At 37.1% G+C, this 16,514-nt stretch overlaps 1 pseudogene; it reads left to right on the forward strand.

Annotated features, from left to right (window-relative positions):
• The first annotated feature begins 1,296 nt into the window (after positions 1-1,296).
• On the forward strand, positions 1,297-14,533 carry LOC129061808 (tumor necrosis factor alpha-induced protein 8-like protein 3; annotated as a pseudogene).
• The last annotated feature ends 1,981 nt before the right edge of the window (positions 14,534-16,514 follow it).

Here is a 16,514-nt window from a genome sequence, read left to right on the forward strand (position 1 = left end):
ATCCTGTTTTCCAGGCCAGTGGGTTAATGGCACCAAGAACAGAGAAACATAGTTGAAGCCGCTCTTTCATGAGACAAGAACATAGAGAGTGAGTAACCCAAAGCTGTGTGCTGAGACAATGGAAAGAGAAGCCTAGCATAAGTGGAAGTTCTGAGGGTGGGGTGGGGAGGGGGATGTGGAAGGAACCATGTCAAATGGGGTTTACATAAGGCTAAGGGCTGTTTCGGGTACAATATAAACTCTTTCTCTGCCTCCCTGATGGGATCTTTAGTAAACTTGACATTGCTCATTAAGGAGCTCAGTGAAAATGGATTCTATTTGTAGAAGGTCAGAGGTACTGACTCTTATCTAATGGTGAGTGTGACATATCACAGAAATCACCTGTGGGGACAGCCGAACATCTGACTTATATTTGTATCATTCCCAACATCTAGCTCAGGGCTAAGACACACATTAACTATCCACTGAATTTTTATTGAATGACTGCATAAATAAGCATACCACTCTATCTTTTGATAGCCACATAGATTAGCAATCAATAATAATCATTTTCTGTACTTTTTGTTTGAAATTGCTTCTGCTTCAAAGCATACCTATTCATATCCATTTATTTTCTCATTCCTTCTATCCCCAGGTCAGTACACACACACACACACACACACACACACACACACACACATAGCACAGATTTTCTATTATAGTCAAACACACACAGAGTTTACTACTGGTGTTACTCAGAAAAGCCCAGGAAAATAAAACTCATATAATTATTCAACAAATATTTATAAGTTATTGGAGACTCAGAGATGGAAAAATAGAGTTCTTGTTTTCAAAAAGGTCACAGTCTGAATTTTGGTCCTTGTTCTCTCTCCAATACTCTTCCTTCAGTGTGAACCACTAGTGAGTCATTCCATGAAAATACCTCTGTCTCATTCAGTTTTACTTATTTGGGACAGGCTTGCTGTGCCATTTGTGTATGTCTGGTCTTTTTCCTTTGGAGAAAACTCTTGAACATACTTCTCTTTATCCTGAGAAGGTAGGCCTATATACCATAATGTAAGCACATTTATTATCATCTTTCTTATCCCCAGGCTTCCTTCCAACCACATACCTCCCCCGATATTCTGCTCAAAAGGCAAAGCAAAGTTTCTGGAAACTTCGTAACAAAAAGTTGGGAATCACTAAGGTCCCTTTATATGAAAAGCACAGCCAGTGTGTGCTGATGGCTATTATAGCGTAAGGCAGTCACAGGTCAAAATTGAGCCAGGGACTCTATGCAGGAGGGGAGAAAGCGGAATGGAGAAAACAGGGGATGGAGACAGTCTTGAAGTACAATATGAGGGCTGTGGGAAAATCTATCAGCTTTTTGTAAAGAAAGGTAATTTTACAATTTAATTTATTACTGACTTTTGGGATGTCAGTGTCATTCTTTGGAAATTACCCACTTAACTTCACTCATGAAGGAGCTCAGTGGAGTGGTGACCTTTTTGATTGTTTGTGTTTTTGTAGATGGTCAGAATCTTATCTAATGGTGGGTATAACATATCACAGAAATCACCTGTGGGGACAGCTGGACATCTGACATACCTGTGTCATTTACAGCATCTAGTTCAGAGCTAACACACAGATTAACTGTGCACTGAATTCTTACTGAATTCTCAGAAAATCTGATGGATAAAATGAAGGGAAGGGGAGGGAAAATATTTAAGAGGCTTCAGTTGTGAACTACAAATCTACTGATTCTGACTTTAACCTTCAAAGAGAAAGAAAAAAAGTTTCTGGCTTGAGAAGAACAATTATGTACTCCTGCCTGTTTTCAGACTCAATTCTTCTATATGCCCTTAAAAGACAAATCCAAATATAAATCACCTTGGAAAATGGACTTGGAATTTGAGTGGGACTACATTGTTTGCTTTTTGCTCCTTTCCACACTTGATTTGTGTTTAAACAAGCATTATTTGACCCTAACAAATTCATCTAATGGATTTCAAAGTATATTTCACTAATGTACAATGATTTTTTTAACCACTATATTTAATAAGTGTTGATTTTTTGAGTAGCAGATATATGAAATATGTATTTTAATAACTATAATAGAGTATATAATACTTTATAACATAAATATCTATATATCTATATCTATAAAGGCAAGCCATTGACTATAAAAGTAGATATTAGGTTCCTTACCACATTAAATGAGATGCCTCCCTCTCTCATTTGATTCTTTTGAATGCCATTTTAAAAGACACATGCAACATTGTCCTTGACCTTGAAGGAGTTTACAGTCTTATTGAAAAGATAATATTTATTTACATATAACCAATGGAAAACAATTCAGGACTCTTTATGTTTGCTTTATTTTTTAAAATTAAGAACTACAGAAATTTAGGGAAGGTCAAGATTGTTCTAGGTTACAGATGTTTGTCAATGATTAATTAATTCATCATTAATTAATGAACTATAGAGGACAGTAAGATTGGAGCTAGGCTTCTGCAAGATATGTAAGAAAGGCACTAAACACGTGCTGACTGCAGGGTGTGTAGGGTAGGGGGAGGTGGGGCCAGGCCAGGCTGTAGTTGAGAAGAGCAAGTCCAAACAATGAAATATGGTCAGAGAGGGCAGGTGGAGCCTGATGACAAAGAGGCTTGAAGTAGTGACACGACAGGGTAATTCTCCTTACTGCACCTGCAGCAAGTAGTAACTTGTATCTTCAAAGAAATGATTACAGTTTTTATTGACATAAGTGATTAAATCAGTACAATCTCTAGTCTTCAATTTAAAAAAATCTGCCTTTCTCCAATTGGAAGAGCATAATTTTCCCAAGGTTCAGGTCAACACCAAAGTGAGAAATCCAGTCACTTTTTACAGCCTATGACTAAGTGATGAGTTATTCTTTTCAAACATCATAATATATGTTAAATAGTATAACATAATTTTCAGGCATCTTAAATATATAAATATATTTACATATATTTATATACATATAAAAAGAGCCAGTATTGCCAGCCTTTCCATAGGAAACTAAAAGATGAATGGAAAGAGAATTTTTTTAAAAAACAGGCCCAGACAAATGCTGTCTTCCTTTGCTTTCTGAGTTAATATCACATTAATGCAGCTTAGGCGAGGGATGGGAAATGTACTATACACAAGAGGTTAATTAGGTTGTATGGCAGAATCCGGTGACTGATTTGAATGTTCATGTTACCCAAACCAGCTTTTCTTGATTATGGAGAATCTTAAGTGTGGAAAATTCAACTAAATAAACACTCAGAGATATTAGAATTTCTCAGTATTTATTTTTACGTCAAGTTTCCCCTCTGTATAAATCTAAGACCATTAAACTTAGTTCATTTTTATCATTCTCTCTATGTAAGATTTGTGACTTCATTTTAAAAATATATTGCTAATTTGATAAGAGGAAATAACAAGAAGTAGCATTATTTAAGCCCCAGGTTGATAAACTTTTTCTTAAAGGGTTAGATAATAAATACTTTAGACTTGCAGCTACTCAACTCCTGTTGTAGAGTCAAGGCAGCCATTAAAAAGAGGAAAAAAAAAAAACAGAAAGAAGAAAGAAAAAAGGGCATGCCTGTACTCTAATCAAACTTTATGAAAATAGGTAGTTGTCCCAGGGTTGCAGTTTGCCTATCCCTCATTTAAATGATGTAGCAGTTCGGGGAATTGGTAAGCCCCTTCCAAGTTGAACATTAGTATAAGATCTATATCTACCTAACACTACTGCTTGGGGTGGGGAGTTGGTACATAGAAATGAAGGTAAGGAGATTCTTGTAATAAACAACTGTTATTTTATCAATAAATATTATGTATTCCTTTTCAATTTTTATATTTTAATTCTGAAATATGTTAAACAGGTAGATGAGTAAGAGCATAATATAACAGACACCATTTTACTTACAACCCAGATTTAATGATAGTTTATGTTTTTATATTTACTCCAGATAATTTGTTAAAGAAATAAAATGTTACAGATATAATTGCTCGTTTCCAATTACATCCTCCTTTCTCTATACCAAGATGTTAACTTTTCCTTTGTAGATATCTGTCTTTTTCTCTCTGATTGCTCCTAAGATTTACTTACTGCCTTTGAGGTTCTGAAATCTGTGTGTTCATATCTCTCATCAACTCTGAAAAACTACAGGGGAATATCTTTTTGAATGTTATTCCTTCTTCATTTTCTATTTTCTATCCTGGAACTCTTATTTCAACACAAATTGAATCTTCTATCTTCCACATTTCTAACTTTTGCTTTGTACTTTCTCTTTCTCTCTCTGTGCTGTAGTTGGGGTAATTTTGTTAGATCAGTTTGCCAATTTATTAATTCCCTTTCAGACTGTTTAATATTAATTTATGTCAATTGAAATTTTAATTTCAATTATTCTGTTCCATTTCTAAAGATATATTTTTATTTTTAAATTCTGCCATATATTTTTATAATGTCATATTCTTTGAGATTTATTTCTATGCCTTCTTTTTTACTCCAATTATTGTGCTTTATAGATTATTTTAGGTTTTTGCTTATATCACATTTGACTGGGGGCAAGAGGTTTACACAATCCCCATGCATGTTGTGCACACTTCCCTTCCCTCTTGTCTTATTATTTATTTGCATGTGAGAGCTCATTATTTTAACAGAAGAATGTTCTCTTCTTTGTATGTTCTGTTTTCTTTTATTGTTGGAGTCCTTGCACTTATAAAAGTGCTCTCTGGAGTGGTTTTGTGTTTGGCTTTGCTGGGTGCTCCAGGGATTTCACCAAACTGAGATCAGTCACATTAATTTCTCAGATTAGACATGTCCACACCCATGGATAATAGAAATCTGGACAGGCTTGGGATCTATTTTTCATAGATGAATTTTATTTTCTCCCTTAGAATTTCAAATTTTCCTTCTTGCTTTCTTGTGTCATTAAGCAGAATTGTTCCAAACCCTTTTCATTGAGAAGACATCCCTTCCATTTTCCCAGCTTTGTTGTATGTGTTGTGCTTTAGCTTCCCCACCTTGCCTGAGCCCAAAGGCATGTCTTCTGTATCTCTGCGGGCATTAAAACACTTTTAGCTATACCTGAACACTGAAATCTTGGGCAATTTCCCTTGGGTGGCTAGAGTACCAGGTCCTGAATTTATCCTTTGAATCTGTCATATTCTTGCATTTGAATTCAGCTATGTAATTAAACATTATATTATGTATGTACATATCATTTCTATGTGCTTGCAATTGAATAATAATGCTGTGAATTACCTTAACCTGCCATGTTACTGAAACTGCCCTTTAAATTGGTGTGGTATCATTCCAAAGATTTGTATATTTAAATTATAAAGCTATTTGGGGGTCTTTTAAAAGTATTTGAATAGATGCTTTCATTCTTGAATAAAATTATAACTTTCCTCATAGAATTTGTCCACGTGGGTTGAGTCTGAAAAAAGTTCTGTTTCTAATTATTTAGCAATAGAGAGATCACTTGAAAAATTCTTGAGTTTAGGTACTATTTCCCATGAGTATGTATAATATATAGCATTAAATGTGCTATACATTCAACTCTTTAAAAAATTAATGTATTTCACAATTTTATCTTTTTATGTAATTGAAAATGTTGTTCACTATTATGCCAAGAGAAAGTCAGCACACTCCATAATCAGAATTCTTTTGTAAGTATATTTGGAAATTACTTTTTACATTTTAGGAAAACGCATGGCATCACATATTCACAAATTGTACACACACTGCCAGGACTCCAAGTATTTAATGTCACTTGGAAACAGATTTTGCATATTTTATCTATAATTTTGCTAATTCCATTCTAAATAAGGATCAGCATTGCAGCTGAATTTCTGTGTAAGAACATGTGAAGGTGCTTCTTTTCCATGACTGGACGGTATAGCCTAACCCTCTGAGACTGTGAGCACACATAAAAAGTTGCAGGCCGGTAGTCCTTAATAGCCTCTCCTCCTCCTCACCCTATGAGATAGGATTTTTAGAAAGTGTTTCTGAATTCACTTGTCCTCACATGGTTGGGACTGTGCCTAGGGAAGCACCATGTGCTGAAATGCTAAGCCTAAATGAATGTTGACACTAGAGTCTTCCTGGAGGATGTAACAGAAAAATGCCTTTTCCTCCCACCCCCTGCAAAAAGTATACAGCCTCTAATAAATATCAGAAGAGTAAGCACTTTCAAACTAGAAATTAAAAAATCATGTGACAGCTAGAGTCAGTTTGTTAATACATTTAGGCACTTAACGTTTGCCTGACTATGGCATAGATAAAGCAGACAGTCAATCTCAGTCACTCAAACCAACATCCAGGTTTTCTGATGAACAGAAAAGCCTAATCCTCACTTGTTAGTATTTGTTCCCAACCCTTAGCTGATTAACTTACACTTTTCTCCTCACCTCATCCTTTTGTGTTCTGTTGATCATTGGAATGCCTCCCTCAGAAATCCAGATATTAGTCTGTTCTACACAGAGCTACAGAAAGAGTGGTAGCTCTTTTATCATGTTTTCTTTAGTCACTGGGTGAGGCCCAACCTTTCCCTTCCTCTTGATCTAATTAGTATTGTTTTCTCCCAGAGTCACTTTAAGAGTGACCTTTCTTCTTCATTTCTCGTGAAACTCACCCTGACTTGGCTATGTGTTGGGAGGAGGGGAAGAAAAGCAACAGATCTCTGCCATCTGGCTTAGTGCCAAATACTTTTTCCCCTCTGATTTTTCTGAAGTGATCTTTAGTTCCTTCCACTGAAATATATCTTATCTGATACCACAAAGGTTTTCAATCTCTAACAATGCTAGGAGGTTACAGAGGTGAGGGATTCATCAATTTAAAATGCATTAGATTTATCTCTAAGTTGTGTTCTTTATGTTTTATGAGTGCTTCCTGATGCATTTCCTGAAAGTAAACTTTTCCATTTCTCTTTATAACCCCCAAACTCACACCATAGCTCTATCTCTATAAAAGATGGCACGGACCTACTTCCCTGTTTGCATACAGAAAGATTTGAGCTTAACCTTAACATAAAGAGTAGGTAATAAACTGTGCTATAAGCTGTAGATAATAAAGTAGTCTATAAAATAGATTTTTACACAAATAATAATGAATAACTTTAGAATGACGTTACCAAATCATCAGCATCTGTATTTAAGTGTATTTATCTGTTAATTCCTAATTCCTGAGATATGCATAGTGAAATAAAAGGAAGTACAACTTCTTTTAAACTTATAAAGATTAGCAGGTATATACAAATGTATTCATTACTTTTCTTACAAGAGGCAATTTCAATTCATATATCAAAGGCTTGCTTCCTGTTAGTCAGATTTCTCCTAGTAATCTTCCTTCTGAGATTGGCAAAGTCACTCATATTAGCGGTTATGTCTTTTCAAATGCTGACTTGTAAATCGAAGGAACCAAATTGGGTCACAAATATTTGATGACAGTGAAAACTGCAAAGTAGGAAAAGTCACCTGAACTTTAATAAGTATAAAAATGATATATGTGGATTTGGGTATTCTGGGCACTTGAGTTTATACTTTTTCAAGCACAAGAAGAGAATGTGTCAGACCAGAATCACATTTAGTACTCAATTATAGGGGAACAAACCGCAAGGAAATGAAAATGTCTTCACTGTCACCTGCAATTCTAGAGAAAGTGTTAGGATTAGAACTGTCTTCAGACAGGTGGATCATTAACAAGTGTTATCAGTGGTGGATATCTGAGGAACAGGGCAGTATATCTTCAGTAAGGGAATTCCATTAAATAGGAAAATCTTTACCCTTAAAAATATAATTTAGGGCTTTCAAAAAACTATCAAGCTCACTTGTAACTCTTACAGTGGATTGTAGGTAGGACACATTTCTATGAGACTTGTCCAAACCCAGTCTTTTTATTCTTATTTTTAACTAATCATGTGTCAGAGTGTTAATGTAATATTTCCTGCACATTTCAAGTGAAATTTGAGATAGTCAGTCTGCTTTTTGATCCATGTGGGTATGAGCATCATATTTAGTACTCAATTACAGGGGAAAAAATCTTATACTTTTGTAACTTGTCACTTTCTGCACAGTATTAAAGACACATACACAATAGATATACCTAATAAGTACTTTGTGATCATTTTGGGATCAGCCATTCACTGTCACAGAACAAATTAATGTTAGAGCTGGGCACTCCATATCCTAGTCAGTATTTTTGTTAAACTATGAGATCACCAATAAAAATAATTTGAGTGCATCCTGGCTGGTGTAGCTCAGTGGATTGAGCACTGGCCTGTGAAACAAAGGGTCTCTGGTTCGATTGCCAGTCAGGGCACATGCCTGGGTTGTGGGCCAGGTCCCCAGTAGGGGGCACGTGACAGGCAACCACATATTAATGTTTCTCTCCCTGTCTTTCTCCCTCCATTCCCCTCTGTCTAAAAATAAAATAAATAAATATCTTTAAAAAATAATTTGATTGTAAAAAAGTAAATTATATTAACCTAAAAAGTTTATATGAGAATTTTGTGTCTCAACATTTAGTAAAACTTTATAAGATCTAAAAATCAACCACCTTTCCACTAGCAATAAATGTAGTACTTGGTGAGTAACCATTCAAATGATGAATTTTTACTCTGACTTTTTCCAAGACTTACTTTAACGAGTGAATCTTCAGAGGCTGGGAGTGCTGGTATATTCTGACACCCATTAGTTGCTATTGCTGGTATCTCAATGAACTCTGAAACACGGGTATTATATTTGGTTATAGCAGAACACAAGAGACTAGGATTTTAGTCAAAGACTGTGACTTATGTAATTGGGCATAAAACCAAATTAAGGAATATTTTCCAGCATTAGCTACTATAATTGCACTGAAACTTTCAGAAATACTTGGCATGCATGAATCAAAGAACCACTATTTGCCCACAATATCATTAGAAAGAAAAATAAAATCATATCATTCCCTTGCATAAAGTCTCCCAATGGTTTTCCCAAAGGCTAGAGTAAATTCCAAACTCCTCACATGGCCATGCAGACTCTGAGTGATCTAGTCCCTGTCTACATCTCTTACGACCCTCCTCTGCTCTCAGGAGGCCTCAGCAATTTGCTCCTCCTATTCATGCCATCTTAGGACTTTTGCACTTGCTCTTCCTCTGCATAGAAGCCTCTTCCTCTGCATCCTGCCTTCTCCTTATTGCTTAGGTATCAGCACAACCACCACCTCCCCAGAGAGTCCTTCTCAAACCACATGATCTGAACTTCCGTCCCTGTGCACATGTGCACACACACACTCATTCATTCTATCCCATTGCAGTTTTTATCATGGTACTTACATCTTTCAGAGAATATCTGCTTACTCTAATATTTCCACCCATGGCAGCTGCCTCTGGGGCCACATGTCACATCCCCTTGGCCTGCCCTGATTCCAATTGCAGCTGCAATTAAGATATCCCTGCAAGCTCAGACTTACCTAATTAGCAACCCCTCTCAGCGTCCTCCACTTGTCTTTCTACTTTCTGCTCCAGGGCTTTCTCTGGCCCCGCAGGTGCCTGTTTCACCCAAGCACAAGCACAGCCAATCGGCAATGGGAGTCAATTAGTAAATGCTGCAGTCTCCCAGTCCTCAAGTGGACCAAGCTGGCAGGTCTTTTGCAGTTTCTCAGGAGATTCCAGCAGAAATTAAGCTCCTGTTCCGTAATATTGGCTATTTCTCTTTACCCTCATCATGCTCTCCTCCCCACCCCACTCCTGTTTCTTGGGATCACCTCCAAATTTGCCATCAGTAATAAGTACTCAAGATTTGTCTCCTGCTCTGCTGAGGAGAATCTGTCTGCTTTCAGGAGAATCCTAATTAAGACATCTCCTAGAGGATATAAGATCCATAAAAGCCAAGTACATTATCTTTTTTTTCCTGGTATTTTGCTTTATTTATAATGACTAGCCCAGAACTTGGCATATATAGCCTTACAGAATTATAGACAAAAGTAGATGTTTTGGATGACTTTAGGGAGGAAATGATATTCAGAAAAAGGGATGATCGGGGGAAGAGATGTGGGAAGCATAAGATAGTTTGAGAATGAATAATGCAAACTGAACATAGAGATGATGTAAAACACACATCGGAAATACAGAAGCAAACGCAAGAACTGTCTTCTAAGCTAGACATTAAAGACATTCAATCTGATACGAGGATTTAGGATTGGAAAAACCTGGTAATCCTCCACTATGTGTTGATCCTCTAATCACAGAAGTCAAGTGGTGTTACTGTTTTACATTTAATTGTCGAGCACCAAAAATTTCATTTTCTTGGAATTTTAAAGGTTCATTTTTGTACTAAAAGGAAAATGTGAAAGTAAAATTTTTAATTTGCTAACTAGACTTTTTTAAAAACAGGGGTGCTGGGACTTCTGCTTACAGCTATGCCAGGATCATTTGCACAAGACTTGTTCTGCCATAAACAGTGAGACAATATACATGAGGTGAGTGTTCTCAGGAATTAGATACAGGGACCACAGGATTGTGAATCTTTTTCACCCCCACTTGAGGACTTTCTTTTTTCATTGCTTTTAGAGAGAGAGGCTGGGAGAGAGGAAGAGAGAGAGAAACATTGATGCCAGAGAGAAGCATCAACTAATTGGCTGCTTCCCGTAAGTGCTTGACCAAGGATTGCGCGCGCCCAGACCTGGGGATCAAACCAGCAACCTAGGTGTGTCCTGACCTGGGATGGAACCAGCAACTATTTGGTTACAGACTACACTCCAGCCAACTGAGCAACACCTGCTAGGACGCAATTATCAACTCTGAGAAAAGGAAAACATATAAGTTGAGCCCCATATTTGCCCTGGCTTTCTGCCTGGTGACACCAGCTAGCACAGGCTGCTGGAGGCAGAGCATGGAGAGCAGTTTTGCTGAATGGAGAAAGCTGAGGTCAGACTTAGGAGTGGCTGCAGTGACTGGAATTGACAGGAAAGGTTACCTGCAATAGGAAGAAGCTGCACAGAGAGGAGGGATCGCCAGGACAGGCTCCTGAATGGCTGACAGCTAAAGGAAGGCACCAGAAGACATGCAACGCTGGACAGTATTGGAGTTCTACAGTGGTTATAGTGGAGAGATCTTACTGAATAACTCAGATATTCAGTTTAAACACTAGAAAGGCCAAACCTTACACGTATGCTCCATATTCTAAAGTAAGAACCACATCCTAGGACTGAAGCAAAACCAAAACAGATCTGAACTAACAAAGAATCATAGTAATTTTGACAAGATCAAAAAGATCCCCAAATAACAATCAGTTACTGGAATAAAAATCCACACCCTTGCCGGGGTGACCAATCTTTTGGCATCTCTGGGCCACACTGGAAGAAGAAGAGTTGTTTTGGGCCATACATTAAACACACAAACACTAATGTAAACTGATGAGCAAAAAAAGGTTTTAAGTAATTTTACGATTTTGTGTTGGGCCACATGCATTGCCATCCTTGCAGCCCGAGGGCCGTGGGCTGGGCACCCCTGTTTTAAAGAAAGACAGCGCAGCCTGGACTCTCTGCAACGTGTGGTACAAAATATTCAACATCAAAAAAGTAGTGTTTTGAAAATAATAATTACACTGATAAAACTCTAACTAGACAGTCAAGGAAAAAAGAAAAATCCAAATTATCAATAGTAGGAACAAAACAGGAGATATACATATCCTAACATGAGAACAATAATCTGGGAATTTTGTAAACAACGTTATGCTAATACATTTGACAATGTAAAAAATGAAGATTCCTTAAATAACACAACTTACAAAGATTGACAGGAGACAAAACAGGTAATCCAAAATGGCCGGGACTTGCAAAGTAAAAACTACTTTATAACAATACTAGGAACTTGTATTTTCTATTTTTAGTCTCTCACAAGTGGAGTCCATAAGTCACATAATGTGTGATATTGTAATAGCTTGAATACAGAAGCAAATGTGATAACTCTCTTTTAAGCTAAACATTAAAGAGACTGACAAAAATGTAAAACAACACCTCTCTTCTCACAAAAAAATGTTTTCTGGAAAATATACTATTTTTTTAAAAAATGTTATTACAACTTACTATTTTTTTGAATAAGTTGATAAAGATTTTAAATTTTTGTTTTAATTTCAAATACAGTTTATAGGTTATAAACTGTAAATTATATAAACAAAGCTTTTTGGGGATTCAACAATTATTAAAAATTTAAATGGATCTTGAAGAAAAAATATTTGCAAATCACCAATTTAATAGATCTGACATAAGCTCTTTCAGAAAATAGAGGTGAAGGAAAACTTCCCATTTTATTCTATGAGGTCAGCATAACACTGATATCAAACCTAGTAAGTTATTACGAGAACCTACAATCCAATATCCTTATGAATACACAAGCAGCAATCTTTTGATATTTATAAAAATATCAGTAAATTTAATAAAACAATAAATAAAAAAGATAATACATCAATATCAGGTGAACTTTATTCCAGGATTTTAAGATCAGTATAACAGTTGAAAATCAATCAATATAATTCACCACATTAACGGAAAAAATATGGCTCTAAAACGTACAATCATCTCAATAAATGCAGAAAAAGGCATTTTACAAAATTAAACACCCACTCCTAATGAAAGCTCTCAGAGAACTAGAAATCAAAGGGAACTTCATCAATCTGATAAAAAGTATCTACAAAAAAGCTACACTTAACATTATACTCAATGGTAAAATGCCGAACACTTTTCCCTTGATATTAGGTACAATATAAGGATATCTTCTTTCACCATTTCTATTCCACATTAAACTGGAAGTCTTAGTATGTTCAATAGGCTAAAATAAACAACAACAAAAAAATCAATCAAACAAATAAAAAGCAAAAAGAGAAGAAAAGGTCCTAAATTGCAGAGAAAATAATGAAACTATTTTTTATTTTTATACAACATAATTTTTATATAGCAAATCCTCAAAAATTTAAAAAATAATAATAGAACTAATAAATTAACTAAAGCCACAGAGTGCAAGGTCAACACACAAAATTTAATTGTATTTTTATATTTTAGCAGCCAAATTTCTTGTAAAAATATTTTTCAAAATACATTTACAATAACATACAAAATATGGAATACCCAAATAAAATTTCTGTACAGGAAAGTACAAAATATTGCTGAAATTTAAAAACAGTTAATAATGGAAAGATATACCAGGTTCATGAATCAAAATGTCCAGTGTTGTTAAGATATAAATTTCCCTGTCCCAAATTGAACTATAAATTCCATGAAAACATAAACAAAATCTCAGCAGACTTTATGCATGCATGTATATGTGTATTTTTTGAAGAAATCTGCAAGTTGATTCTAAAATTTATATGGTAAAAAAATAAAAATTTTTATAGTCATAGAAATGCTCAGAATTGCCAAAACAATCTTAAAAACAAAAAGAAAGGAGGGGAGAGACTTTAGAAAGCTCATATCATAGCTGATTTCAAGACTTAGATTAAAGCCCGTGTCATTAAGACAGAATAGTGTTGGAGAAAATTATTTTTGTAAAAAGATTCATTGGTCAGGACGGAGACCAGGAGTGGTCCCACACATGTAATGTCAATCGATTTCCAGAATGCCCAAAGGTAGTTCTTGAGGACAAAAGCTTACCAGAGCAATTGGACAAATGTATGGAGTACACTTAAATTTAACTGCTATCTCATACTACACATGAAGCAGATGCTGTGGTACGCCACCCCCATTCTCCTCCAGGGCTGAAGTTCTCATTCTTACAGTTTCTGGGAGTGTTGCTGTTGTGGACTGAATTATGCTCTCCTCAAATTTATGTATGAATATTAAAGTCCTAACCCTCTGTGTCTCAGAATGTGACCTTAATTTGGAAATAAGAGTTTTTAGGCACCCCCACCCTCCTCTTGGCGTTCTCCCAGCACGCAGGCTGGTGGGCGCGGAGAGTGGGGCACGGAGGCTCTCCCTGCGTCCCACGCACTGCCCAGGCCACCACCGGGGCTGCCGTCTCCCGTTTGACTGCATCGTGTGCGCTTGCCTTCCCATTCAAGCCCAGAAAAAGATTCTGAGAAATATGGCCAGGAAAACTGTGACCAACATGTTGACTGATGGCACCAGCAGTGAGACCTTTGATGAGCTCTACGAAGTCACCAAAGAACACACCCACAACGAGAAGGAAGCTCACAAAATCATGAGAGACTTAATCAAGGTGGCAATCAAAACTGGGATTCCCTACTGGAACAACCAGTTCATCCAGAAGGAGGTTGTTATCATGAAAAAGTTCAGGAAGAAGCTGATCCAGGCCACCATTACCATCATCAGCTCCTTGGAGGTGAAATACACCTTCGATAGGAACATACTCTCCAAGCTCCTACAGGAGTGCTGGGACACCTGATATCCAGGACCCACGGCACATCGACCACATCTTTAACCATTTTGCTGGTGTGGAGTTCCTCTCTACCCTTTATACGTAGCCTGGATGGAGACTGCAGACCCATCCTCAAGAGGATTTGTGAAGGAATCCATAAACTGCTAGATGAGAAAGTCTTTTGAATATCTTCCTTCCACCTGGGCTTTGCTGCATCCATGTTACAGCACCCAATGTCTGGGTGAGAATCAAGAAAACAGGAAGAAACCCTTGTCAAAGACACCCATGTTCTGTCCTTTTCACTCTTCTGATGTTGATGCTGAATTGAGCTCAGGTGTGCCTATTCCCATAGCTCGCTGCTGAGGTCTGCACTTCAAGGCACCTTTGTTTGCAAGCCCTAGGCACATTTCATTTATTCTACGCGGAAAGGCTGCCCTGCTCTTCAAGGAGAGCTCAGTTCCTCTTGTGCAGTGGAAGGAGCCCTGGACCAGGAATCAGAGGACATGGGCATGGTTCCCAGCTCCACCAATTATGACTCTGTCCTCTGGATCCTGGGACGGTGATGTCCACACGCCTGCCTCCCAGGGCTGCTATGAGGATCAAATGAAACAATGTTATGTTCATGCTTTTGAAGATACTAATGTGGGGTCTCAATTTCTCTTCAGAAATTATTCAGAAATGTGAGAGGGATCAACCTGGATCTAGACTATTAAGCACCAAAGAACAGAACAATAGTCTCTGATGGGCTGGGTTTGCAATCTGCCTCTAGGTGTGCTATTTCAAACAAATTAAAATTGAATCTAAAGGTATGAAAAAATATAGCTGCAAACTGGGAAAATGTTTTTCAAGAGCTGTCTTCTAGATCTTAGATGTGCAGGTTTATGATTCTCCAGTGAGCAGGTAGAGTTTCCCACTGATCATGTGGAAGTGGAGGAGAACTGTGCTCCACTTGCAGGACCTGCCTTCCCTCGTGTAAGGTGCACATCCATGAGGTACATGGAGGGTTTACCCTGGCATGCACGGAGCATCAGGCAAGGTGAACCCCTATCCGTCTTTTTTGGCCTTCATAGTCATTTTGTGCTGTTTTCTCTGTTTCATTAATAAATTGAAACTACCCTTCCAAAAAAAAAAAAAAGAGTCTTTGAAGAGGTAATTAAGGTTAAATGAGGTCATTGGTGTGGGCACTAAGCCAATATGATTGATGTTCTTATAAGAAGAGAAAACTAAGACGCAGACACACTCTGAAAGTCCATGTGAAGATGCAAGGAGAGAGGCTTCAGAAGAAACTCATTCTGCTGACCCCTTGATCTCAGACTTCTAGCTTCCAGAATTGTGAGAAAATAAACTTCTGTTGCTTAAGCCACCTAAAGTGTGGTACTTTGTTATTAGTTGCCTATTGATGGCTATATCTGAGTTCCTCCCCAAGAACTGCATTCAGCTTAGGAGAGCTTTCCCATACAAGTTTATACTCTTGCTCAGAGAGCAGCTGCATCCAATGACTGGATGGTGTGATAGTACAAGGCCCACTCTCGTGTTTCCAATTGTGACAACTTTCTAAATATAATTCTTCATCTTAGACTATTTTCAATACTACTAGTTATAAGCAAATCCTAAAATGGGATTTTGAAGCTGGTTTACCCACTAGCAGACTGACCATGAATATCCCATTACTAATTTAGGTAAAGTATGGATGTACCTGTGTAGCTGTACTCCTTCTGGTTGTGAATTTCAGTGTGATACTATTATAAAAGAGTGCGCTGGGGAGGGGTTGAGGATACAATATTTCAGACATTTGAGAGGTTGGGGGAAGTAGTAATTACAAGGACAATAAAATTTGATACGTGTTGCTGAGGGCTATTCATGCATTGGACAAAGAATGAATAATTGAGTGTAATTAATCACTAATTTAAAAGTCAGAAAGCCTCCTTAGCAACATATGAAAAGACTGTTATTTCCTGCACCAGAAGTCACAAATACTGAAGAGCAGGCTTCCAAATGAACTACTGAGAACATTGACTTAGCCTAGATAGAACTGTTTGCTAAGTTCATGGAACTATTGTTAAGGAGTGGAATAATGAGACTTGGAATAGAGCATTAGGTAAATATGCTCAAGAACCTTGAAATCTTAGATTCCCTGAACCCTCTGTGTCTGCCGATGGGCCTGTC

Source organism: Pteronotus mesoamericanus, unplaced genomic scaffold, assembly GCF_021234165.1.
Source record: "Pteronotus mesoamericanus isolate MK-2021 breed Mesoamerican mustached bat unplaced genomic scaffold, CSHL_Meso_final scaffold_651, whole genome shotgun sequence".
NCBI lineage: Eukaryota > Metazoa > Chordata > Mammalia > Chiroptera > Mormoopidae > Pteronotus > Pteronotus mesoamericanus.